Source organism: Ixodes scapularis, unplaced genomic scaffold (assembly GCF_016920785.2).
Source record: "Ixodes scapularis isolate PalLabHiFi unplaced genomic scaffold, ASM1692078v2 ptg000005l_1___fragment_1__unscaffolded, whole genome shotgun sequence".
Lineage (NCBI taxonomy): Eukaryota > Metazoa > Arthropoda > Arachnida > Ixodida > Ixodidae > Ixodes > Ixodes scapularis.
Window position 1 is genome coordinate 3,411,236 of NW_024609885.1, and position 12,471 is coordinate 3,423,706.

Sequence of the window (12,471 nt, forward strand, 5' to 3'; positions counted from 1 at the left end):
GGTAGCGGCTCAAAGAAGCGCACTCCGCGCAACGCCCGGATCAGAGGAAAAAAAGAGAACGATACTGATGTTACGGCCCAATGTTGCTTTACAATCAGCAACCCGCTGGCCGCCCGCTAAGGAGCAGCGGCTCGCGGTGAGTCTCATTTTATTATCGGCATTAGTTGAGAATGCGGCGTCCCACGGACGTGATATTTTGGCTGGTGTTGTATTTTGTGTCACTACAGCGATACCAGTAATTTATTTCATTTTGAGTTTCGGGCAGAGTTGCCCTCTAAGGCTGGCTTGAGGTCTTGGTGTGGCAGGCCAAGAGACGTTTCCGTGTAGTTTTTTGCAGAAAGTGCAAGGTGGTCTGCATTCTCGTTACCAGGAATGCCCACATGACTGGGCACCCAGCAGAATTTTATAACTTGTCCTAGATGGAAAGCTTTGTTTATCTGAAAACAAACCTACTGCACAAGAGCATTCTTACTGTCTGCTAAAGATGAAATAGCTAAGAGAACACTTTGGAAGTAAACAGAACTGCTTTGTTAATGTTATTTTCTGGAATATATTCAACAGTAATCAGGATACCATACAATACGGCGGTAAAAATAGTTGCTAGAGGGTTGAGTTGCCTAACTTAACTGTAAGCGAGAGAACAAACTGCACACCCTACGCAAGTCGACGTTTTCGAGCCATCAGTGTAAAAGTGGAGATAGTCACTATATTTCTGCCCTAGCTCTGCGAACTCCCGCAAGAGAAGAAAAGGAGGAACAACCTTTTTGCTGTACCTTGAAAGGGACCAATCGTAAGAGATTGGCACCAAGTCCCAAGGAACAACCCTATAGGCCTGTCTCAACAAGGGAGGCTCATCAAAAGAAAGGTGCAGCGACCTTGCCATGCTCTCAGTCCGAAGGCTCAAGGGCCAAACAATACTAGGCTTATTCTCAAAAAGCCGCAGTGATGCAGAGGTCTGCAGAGCGGAGAATGAAGGTTGGTACGGATCCCTATAAACTTTGTAGGCATAACACAGACTAAGATATTGTTTGCGTCGCTCAAGCGACATCTGATGCGTTTAAGCATACAGAGTCAGCACGGGCGACGTGCGAAAAGCACCTGTGGCTAGACGCAGCCCCAAGTGTTGGATTGGGTCTAACATCCTCAAAGCAGATGGTCGTGCCGACGCATATACCGGTGCACCGTAATCCAACCGGGACCGCACTAGAGTTATAAATTCGCAGCAGACATTGTCTGTCAGGCCCCCGAGTAGTGTGTGACAGCACCTTAAGAATATTGGAAGATAGTAGGCATTTTTGTTTTAGTTCTTTCAAGTGAGGTACGAATGTTAGCTTTTTGTCGAATATCACGCCTAGAAACTTATGCGCCTCCTTTACAGCGATGTTAAGGTTATTCAGATGCAAGGTAGTATCCGGTGACAACCAGACTTGTACGTAATCCGTTACAAGTAACGAAATTACTTGTAATCCCTTACATTTATCAGTAATTTAGTAACGAAATAATTACATATTTTCTGATGTAATTTTAAAGTAATTCCCTTACATTTTTTACGTAACGGATTTCTTTTAATCCGTTACTTTTTTATTGAAGACCCCCCCCCCCCCCCCACTTTTTTTTTTCTAAAGGAAGGGTTGTTTTTATTTTGGTAAAGTCGAGCTCAGTGACACTCTCACGCGCAAAGCGAGGCTTGGCACCCTTCAGTTCCGCAAAACCATTTTTGTTTTCAACACCAAGCCCCTAAATTTATATTTGTTTAGACCCTAACAACAATGTAAAAAAAAAAGAAATACAAAACATTTTTACACAAAAAAAGGGGGGGGGAGTGGGGTCAAGTTATATCCGCTTTTTTTAGACCCTTTGTTTTTTTCTTTGCTATCGAAGGCGGGAAGAGGACACCAAGTGGGTGTATGCCTCTTTGAAAAGCTCGAGGCGGTAAGTGCACAGACAAGAATTAACAATGTCCTTCTCGGTTTTGAGTGACTACGACCATTTTCATTATGTTACAACACCAGACAATGCTCCGTATACCCTAAAATTCACTAAAAAGAGATGTGATATTTATTATTATTTATTTACATTGTACCTACATCGCCCTGTGGGCATTATTGTAGGGGGGTTTTAGAAAACATTATAAAGAGTGGAAAAAGAAAACGTCATTATCATCAATGGACACAACATCTTCCGGGAGATCGTTCCACTCTCTCGCGGTTTTGACAAAAAATGAATTCGCAAAACTGACAGTCCTGTAAGTGGGAACAGCAACCTTTTTAGAATTATCACAACGGGTAGAAACGTAGGATGGCTCCATAAGATAAGTGGCTTTATCAATTCCTGTTTTGTTGTGAAAGACACGGTGGAAAAATTTTAGTCTTATTTTTTTTCGTCTACATTCGAGTGTTTCCCATCCCAGCATGGCCTTCATATCTGTAACACTAGCATAAGGGTCATAGTTGTTCAGTACAAAACGCGCGGCCTGATTTTGAATTTTTTCTAGTTTATTGATAAGGAAGTCGTGATAAGGGTCCCACACAACGCACGCGTAATCAAGGATCGTTCTTACCAAAGAAAAATAAAGTGTTTCTTTGACGTTTCGCGACGCGGATCTAAAATTTCGACGGATAAAATAAAACATTTTACTAGCCTTTAGGATTGTACGTTCTATATGGCTGTTCCATTTTAGGGAATCCGCAAATAGCACTCCTAGGTAAACATACTCAAACACAGTACATAAAACAGTCCCGTTGATTAGGTAGCTATAAGAATCGTGCAGCTTACTTCTCGAGAAACGAATATGATTGCATTTACTTAAATTTAGGCTCATTTTCCATTGATTGCACCAAGAAGATAAAATATTTATGTCGGTTTGTAACATGGCCAGGTCGTCTGACGTGTTTATTTCCCTGTACAATACGCAGTCGTCGGCGAACAGTTTAATATGAGACTGTATGTTTTCGGTGATATCATTTATGTATATGAGAAAAAGTAAAGGCCCTAAGACGCTCCCTTGTGGCACTCCCGACGTAACCCGAGTTGATGTGGATATAGTACCGTTTAAAACAACCCGCTGCTCACGACCTTCTAAATAATTTTGTATCCAATTCAGGACGTTGGGATCTATGTTTAGCAAAGCCAATTTATACAATAATAACTGATGGGGGACCGTGTCAAATGCCTTTCGAAAGTCTAAGAACACGCAGTCGACATATTTCCTGCTGTCTAGTGATCTGGATATATGACGATAAAATTCTACCAGCTGTGTGTTGCAAGAGTAGCCGCTTCGAAAACCATGCTGTGAGGGGGAAAAGAAGTGTAATGAATCCAGGAACGAGTAAAGGTTACTGTAAATAATGTGTTCAAACAACTTACATGAGATCGATGTCAATGAAATAGGGCGATAATTTTCAACACTGGCTTTAGAACCCGATTTAAAAACTGGTGTAACGTTTGCCATCTTCCAATCCATTGGAACCATCCCCGTCTTTAACGTTTCACTAAATATAACAAAAAGATAACGCGCTATGGATTCACTGCACTTAAGAAAAATAACAGGGGAAATGCCATCAGGTCCGACAGCCTTGGTTGCATCAATTCCGCGCAGCAACTTCACTATACCATTCATGTCAATTGTAATGCTGGGCATTACGCTTTGCTGCGTTCGGCAAGCCACTGGAGATAGCAGATGCGGAGAGTCTTCCGAAAATACCGACTTAAAATACGAGTTAAAGCATTCAACCTTCGCGTTATCAGACACCACAGTATTACCATCAACTTTCAACGCAGGAATAGAAGTGTCTTCCTTTCTGTTCGCGTTGACGAACTTCCAGAATTCTTTAGGGTTTCTTTTTAGATTTTCGTTAAACTTGTCAAAGAACACTTTTTTGCTTAATTTTTTTTGCAATTTGAGAAGCCTGTTAATCTCTTTGTACTTCTGCTCAGTTTGGACTGACCAACTTTTGGTCAGCGTTTTGTAAGCACGTCTCGCTTTACCTATAAGTCTGCGAATTTCTACATTAAACCAAGGCTTATTTTTTTACGCTTCCTCATTTGTTTCGATGGAATATACACCTCCGCAAGCTCTAATATTTTATTTCTAAAAGCATGCCATATAGTTTCGACGTCACTATTTTCGGACAGACGACTAAATGTATAAAAATAGGATTCAAGCTCTGCATCGATCGCTTCGTAATTACCTTTGTCGTACAAAAATACTTTCCGTGGACACTCCGCTTGCTTTCGCGTTCCGGGCTCCGAGAGCTTAGCAACAACCGCGCAGTGATCACTTATGCCGGGAAGTACAGTGACCTCGGATACAACGCCAGGAAAATTGCATAAAATTAAATCCAAGACAGAATTTTCTCGCGTCGGTTTTTTAACATATTGTTCAAATCCAAATACACTGATTATGTCAGCAAACATCGAGTAAGCGCGGGGTCCATCTGTATCAAGAACTTCATCAGACCAGTTGAACCCTGGTAGATTAAAGTCTCCTCCCAAGAATACACTATCTGGAATTGTCGTCAACAAGTCACCCAATTTGTCTATCGAGTACGCATCACTATCTGGGGGGCGATAAAATGTACCAAAAACTAAAGTGGTCCCCTTAGGTAAAACTACTCGACACCATACAGACTCAGTGTCGTTTTCGGAAAAAACTAGTCCACTACTACTCCAGTCTGATTAAATTAGCAAACAGACACCACCTCCGTGTCCATTTCTATCTTTGCGGTATACGGAAAAACCAGGGGGAAAAACTTCGCAATTAGAAACCGAGTCATGCAGCCATGTCTCCGTTCCCATAATAACTTTGGGTCTGATTGTCTCGACTAGAGATAAGAAATCGTCCACTTTATTTTTTATGCTACGGAAGTTCACAAGTAATACCGAGACATCTACATCTGATAAAGCGGCATTTGGACAGATATCTCTCGCACGGCGTCAATCCTGCTGAATCGGTGGAGCCTTTTTACGAACGAGTATAGGCATGCTTTGTTCGAAATCCCAGGCGTACGTGTCTCCGTTGATAACGAGCTTGTCGTAGGTAAGATATACTTTGTTGTTCTTATCTTGTCGTTTTTCTTTGGAATAGTCCCATAGCTTGCGCCTTTTTTCTCTGACAAGTGCACTGAAATCCTCGGAAACGCTGTAAGCAGAGTTTTTGAATTTAAAGGCGTTGCGCATGATGTTGTCACGTTCTTTCCAATTTTGAAAGCTTGCTATAATCGGCCGACAGCTACGTTCCTTGAAAGTACCTAGACGGTGGGCCCTTTGTATTGAGGTGACATCGATATCTAGATTACCTTTACAGATGCGTCTAACAAGAGTTTCTGACTCCTCCCATGACTCTCGCACTGTGTCATCAGGTATGCCAAAAAACACCAAGTTTGTCCTGCGGCTCCGATTTTCAAGGTCGTCTAGTCTTGCTTCCAGCTTTCTTCTATTTACTTCAACATCTGAGATCCGTTGTTCAAATTGCTCGTTTTTTGCAATTAAATTCTCTATTTTATTGTGAATCTCCGTTTGTTTGCTTTCAATAACATTTAACTTCGAGAGGACACTTCTTTGACCGTTTTGCAGTTCAGTGAACATAGATTGTATGAGTTCCATTTGTTCCTTAGTTGCAGGACCAGGATTAGTTTCTACGTCGCCACTTAACAACAGCAACAAGAGCACAAATAACACTTTTTTCCTGTAATATAGTTTGCGTCTATTACCCACTATGGCATGAAAGTGCTTATTCCTAGTGCTCGCAATCAAGAATAGTTGGTTGGGTGGAGCTGGCAGGAAACCACCAACAGATCGGAAAGGGCCAGATGGCAAATCACTAACCTGCATCAAGAAAGGTTTTCGTGAGCACATGGCCTCGTTCCTGCCAGCTCCGAAACCCAGGGATTCCGTGACACGCGTCGGCTTATATGCTGACTCGAACAGTCCACTCGGTTGACTGGAGGGTGGGACGGGTGGAACCCTGAAGAACTCCGAAGAACTTGGAATCGTCTGACGGGAAGGCTGATAGGTCGTTGACGTCGCATGCAGCTGACGCTGCGCTGACGTTGGACTCAGGAAACTGATGCCAGCGGTGACGAGGCAGAACGGAACAATCGCCTGCATCAAGAAAGGTTTTCGTGAGCACATGGCCTCGTTCCTGCCAGCTCCGAAACCGAAAGTGCTATTGCCACAAGCATCCTCGTTCGTTGCTGCACACTTATCTTCTCGAAAACAGGATGTATTTTTTCTTCTGTTTCTTTCACCTTACCCTGTTTTAAAAGCTACTTAATTTTTTGTAGTCCAACTTCTAGAGTTGGCCCACTTCATTTGTGAATTCCAGCCAGGTTATCTGCATCTCAGTCACCCCTTTTGTGAGTCAGCTTTTTGTGAGCACTTTCCAAAATGGTAATAGTCTTCCTTTCTTCTTCTTCCCGTTTTTCCCCCAGCAGGACGCATCTTATCTCAAGCAGATATTCTTACAAATAAAACATAATGGTGGCTGACGTAGACTTGATATTCTGGGCTTGGGGAGAGAGTGAAACTCATGAGTGGGGCCATAGCGCGGCTTACTTCGTTCTATGCGCTTCGCTGCCCGTGGCATCAGCGGACGTCTATCTGGAGAACACCGGAGTAAAATGCAGTCGATTCGTGCTCCGTGCGTTTTTAAACGGCACCAAAAAAGGTACACACGACAAACGTGCGTTTACATTTCCTTGTTTTAACCGACGTTCTAATTAATTGTTGTTATCAGTTTCCTTTTTTTCGATTACTATATTCATTTACTGGAAACTTTTATTTATTCACCAACGTCTCAACCGAGGCTCGACCTGTTCAGAACCAAAGGAAGGAGAATATCGAGCCAAACCTTATTTACTATTTAATTATCACCTTACTGTTACAACGATGTTTTGCTATTGCCTGGCAATATATGCCGGTATAGTAAGATGGGCACAAATCAACTCTTATTCTAGTTTTGGCTAGATGTATGATGACTTCTACAGCTTTGCGATTTTGAGAATCGAGAATTTTAGTCGATCGGTCCGATCACTCCATTAACGATACCCGATACTCCGCCGCCGCCTGTCCGCAAATGGGACAGGTTGCAACAATAAAAACTTGAATAACCCTCTTCCTTTTGTTTCTTAATTGAAGGCAATATTCTTGAAAGTAACGCCACGAAAGTAACGGATTACTTTTTGGGGTAACGGTCACTTACTTTTATGGAAGGGTAATTGTAATTGTAATAAATTACAATTTAGCCTTGAGTAATTGTAACTGTAATTCCTTACTATTTTTCAGTAACGTGCACAAGTCTGGTGACAACCCTCGACGCAGCGAAAACGAAACTCATACGGTTTTGTCGGGGGGAAACGAAACCCATTTTCGGCTGCCCACTTGCTCATTCTGTTGATTGTCAGTTGCAGTTGACGTTCGCAACTATACAGGTTGCAAGAAGAAACTGAAATTTGCACATCATCCACATACAGAGAATAAGACACCGTCGGTGGAATATTTAAAATATTGGTGCTGAAACCCGGGACAAATATTCATTAAAATAACTGGACGATATTACTGCTTAAAGCATGGAAATGGGCTTAATGGGACGATGCCCGTTTCAAGCTCGCACCGTGGCGAGAGAGGTTGGTACAGTCAGGTCAGGGAGGTTGGGACAAAAGGCGAAAACGAATCACCTGACTAGGTCCCCAACCCCCGTTACAGCACTCAGCAGCAGGGCACAGGAAATGAATCAAAAACAGCATAAATAAAAAATAAAACAATATCTGAGAAGATAAAAATATGACACTCAAAAATGTACAATCTATTTTGATGTGAACTATAATAGGAATACACACTAGGCACATTGAAGTATACCGTAAGGTATTTTTTGAAAAGAAACACGGACGCTATTGTCTGGGCTAATTCGAATACACAATAATTTCTGTTAAGAAGATCGGGTATCTGGTAGGATGTTTTTTGTGTACCGTAATTAGTTCTTATTTTAGGTTTTGAAAACTGCTGGTGTCTCAAATTGTAATTTGTTTGCTTAAATAAATATGTTTCGTAAAATATTGCGGGATTCCTGTTTATTTGAGTATGAACTAAAATTGCAACCTTTAGGCAAAAAAGATTGTCTAACGTTAATATTCCATGTTTAATAAAGCTAGGGGAAGTCGATTCAGTCCAAGGTAAATTATCAATTGACCTAACTGCGCGTTTTTGCAATGTAAATAATTGCTTAATATTACTTGCTGTAGTCGTCCCCCAGACCAATAAACAGTAATGCAGCCTCGAGTTCACCTGCTATTTCGCAGTATCGCCGCAGTTCTGGTGGTAGAGCTCTCATGCTCGGCCAGCCCGTAGAGCAGAACTCCAGACGTGACAGGATCCTTCCCGATCTCATCTTTGATCCGTGAGAGCGTGTTGTTGACGCAGGTAACAGATCCACTGTGAGAACTTCATACTCCAGAACGGCTTCCTCCAGGTCGGCAGCTTCCTTTTCTCCTGCTCCAGTAAGTGGCTTGCGTTAGAGCACATCTGCCGGGTGGATCTTCTTTACCGGGATGTGGGAGATCGTTAAGCCATACTCCAGTAGTCGCATGCGGAAACGTTGCAGAAGAGGTCTGAGTTCATCTAGACGCTTCGTGGTGAGAAGTGGCACAAGGGGCTTGTGGTCAGTGTCAATATGAAATTGGAGCCCTAGGAAGTATGTGCGGAAATGGCCACTAGCCCACATGATGGCTAGTGCCTCCTTCTCAATCTGGGCATAGCGTTGCTCAGTTTCCGTTAGTGCCTTGGATGCATAACTGGTGATCGCTCGCCTTGGGACTCCTGGAGGAGCGCAGCACCCAATCCATAGGATGAGGCATCGACCAAGAGTGTCAAGTGGTCTCTTTGGTTGTACATTGCCAATGCCGAGTTTGTGATGAGAGCTGCCTTGGTCTGCTGGAAGGCTTGCTGCTGAGCCTCTCCCCAGTACCAGACTGCATCATGACGAAGTAGGTCTCTCAGTGGTTTAGTTTGTCAGCGATAAGAGCAACAGTAGCGGGCACGGCACGCACAACCGAAGCAGCAGTGGGAGCAGCGGACACGCGTAACTGCGCAACAACGCCGGTCCAACATGACGGATCAAAAAGCAGCGGTTCAAGCGGGAAGCAGCTACTTCAACCCGATTTCAACACAACTGCTGGAAAAGTTCGACTTTCACCAGCCGCACACGTGGAAGACGTGGTTCACGAGATGGCAACGCTACAGGATAATCACCGAGTTGCGTCTCCGCTCTCAAGAAACGCAAGTAAACACGTTTACGCCATGGGCCGCGAAGGGGAGGACGTTCTTTGTTCTTTGAAGCTGACTGAGGACGAAGGCAAGAACTACGAACATGCCACCATGTACCGGTTGGGCAGGGAGTCAGTACTGTCCGGCGAGTTTGCGTTTATTGTTTTTTCCGGGCACCCCCCGTCTCCCAAGCGGTGGCGCCTTCTCTTGGCCACTCGCCTAACCCTCCGACACTTTGAATAATAAGCATCCATTCATTGACGTGCTGTAACACACTGGATAATTTCAAAAATATATTAACTTATTGGTGGTTCCCAGAACTGATGAAAAAAGTGGTTCTTTTGCTAAAGAGATTATATGGAAGTGATAGATTCCAATGTCTAATGCACTACAAGTAGCAATGCCAACGTGTCTAATTGTTTTTCTTCCGTATTCTATGTGCCTGCTTAAGTACCATTCACTTTACTTTGTATGAAGCAAGTTATGAAGGACAGTAGTTGCGCAGGCATGTAGAACACATAAAAAAAGCATTTCAATTTCGTGTCACTGGCGAAAGGCATTTAAATTTTGTGTCACTAGCGAAGAGCAATCGTGATGTTGCAGTCAAGAGGCAATTGTGTCATTTTCTGTTTGTTTTTAATAAGGCGTCACTTCCCGTACGTCGCAGGCCAGCATGACTAGCGGCAATGCCGCACACCTCACAAATGGCGCTGCACCCAATGAGCCGCCATATTCGCGCCTTATGAGCTTCCATGGAAGCTTTGTTACCATTTATACATAGAGCTTGGATTAGTGATGTGCGAATTATTTGCGTTGGTGGGATATAAGATAGACCGTGACGACAGCGGTTGTCCCTAGAAGAAATATAAGACTTCCGCCCCGTTATGTGCGGGGATTTCAACCCAGACTTTTTGTACAATGTCTTCTGGAGCGGCAACATAACAACCAAGGGGGGCTACTACCACGCGCAGACTGTCAACGTGCCAGGTATGCCGAAAATTCTCCCCCCTAGCATTCCTCTTTTTATAAGTAACTGGTTGATCGAAGTGCATATAACCAAATGCACCTTAATTCAACAATTCCAGAATCTGAAGAACTGTGCGATGTAGTGAGGTGAACGAAGAAAAGGCCGCTCTCAAGCGCAAAGTCAACAGAGTTCATCGAGATGCGCAAGAAGCCTGGAGTGGTGAATATTAAAGGCAGCTTGCTCGGGTATCGGGTTCCAGTGCGCACCCTGCGGAGCTGCAGACGAACGGGCCCCTGTCCCGAAGCGATGAGCCGCGAGGCTCAGGCTTGTGAGGTGGAGTCTCAGGAGAGGTGGCCTTCTAAGAGCCCGAAAAAGAAGGCTTGCATGATCCCGTCAGTCCTACGCCGCTTTAAAGAGAGCATTGAGACTATGGACAGGCAAGCTCAAACAACTTCCTAAATACATCTTTACCCGCTGCCCTTCGACAGACATCCACAAGCTTGCGAGTGGCAACGCCCCCTTGCTACTCTCGCCACGTGACGCTGCAGCCTTAGGCCACAGTTCACACAGTGAGAATAAAAACACTGAAAATAGACGAGGGACAGACACAGTTCTTCCTGCGTGAGCTGCAGTCTATCCAACACACTCTGCTAGAAGTACCTAGCCTTAAGCCACTCGTCGACGCTTGCCGTCTGTGTTTTCTCCAAGACTTCAACACGTACAGCTGTTATTGGCCTCTTCGCCCAGCTGCCCGCCACGGCCCAGTACGTGCTGAGCGCCCCAGGCTCCGCCTGGGTGCGAAACGGGTGCGACGACAATGATGTCGAGGCCAATCCAGGTCCGGTTCGCACCCCGTTGAGCATGTCTGGGGTCGCTGCCGACTGTGTCTACTCAGACTGCTTTCCTCAGAATTTCCAGCAGCGGTCGTATGCACAATTTAATGCGGAGGAAGCGTGGTGTGCCAACATAAAAATAGCTTTTTTGTTGTTGTTAGTGTACTGCAGTGATTTTACCAGTTTACATGTGGTTCTCAACAAATTCCGCTTTTTGTGTGAGTACTTGCAACGAGACATTAGTTTTTATTTTTGCTAACATATCCATGTATGAATGTGTGCGTTCTACGCACTGATTATACTCATCAACTTAAAAAAGCTAGTTTTGCACATAATTCATGCGCTGTACGATGTAGTTCTGCCATATACAGCTGCTACAAAACAGAAAAACACAGTTCTTTTGCATCAGCACCTTCATTACACTGCTCAACAATAGCTTGCCATATTTTCCAAGGTCGATCTGGTAAGTCCTAGCACCAATACCAGACAAGCCATTGGTAATTCAAAAGGAGCCTAACAATGCCTTTCGGTTTGCGAGTTCGTGTGCATGCCATTCAGAGTGAAAAGCACTCCGACGAACTTTCCGTGATCTGTGGACCAGGTGTAACAAGGACTTCCATTCCGTTATGCCTACATTCACCATATTCTCGTTGTACTGATGGCATCTTCATATTCTAGTAGCTCTTTTTAAGCTGAGTGTCGTCATGCACTCCACAAAAAGAAGAGGTGCAGCAGATTAGTAACCATCCGAATGTTTAGCTACTTACCTACAGACTTATTTTTAATGTTGAAGCAGATTACAGTCATGCTGAGATGCTGGGACAAGAAGTTAACTGGACAAGCTCTCCGAGCACTTACTCTCAACGCTCTTGATACAACTCAACTTCTGATGCCATGCTTCAACATGCATAAACCCTGTCCTAGAAAAAGAAATCTCTAAGGTGCCAATTTCCCGCACAGGCTGGATCCGAACCGCAGCAGAACACCCTTTAGTCCAGGGTACCGTCCTAGGTCATACCGTTACTGCTGTGGCCGAGGATCAGTTGTAACCATGGTGCCACCTGCTCAGCGACCATGGTGAGGGATACAAGGATTCAGCGTCTGGCTGCTCCTCTTCAAGTGTCATCGTTTTGCACGCCATCTTACACTGATGACAAGTTTCCATATCAAAGTCATATAAAGACCTGATTGTCTCCTTAGTTAGGAATGCCAAGAGTGCAGAAACTTGTTCCAGTTGGGGAGAAAGAGAGGAAGCAGCCAGCACTTGGTTGTATGGGCTTCTGCCTTTTGGCTGCCTCAGGCACTCGGCTGTGTGGAAGTTGTGCCATTAAACACCTTGAACCTTGAACCTTACTGCATATGAACAATTTATTGATTACAGTGTGACTGCTGGAGATAATGTTTGCTCAC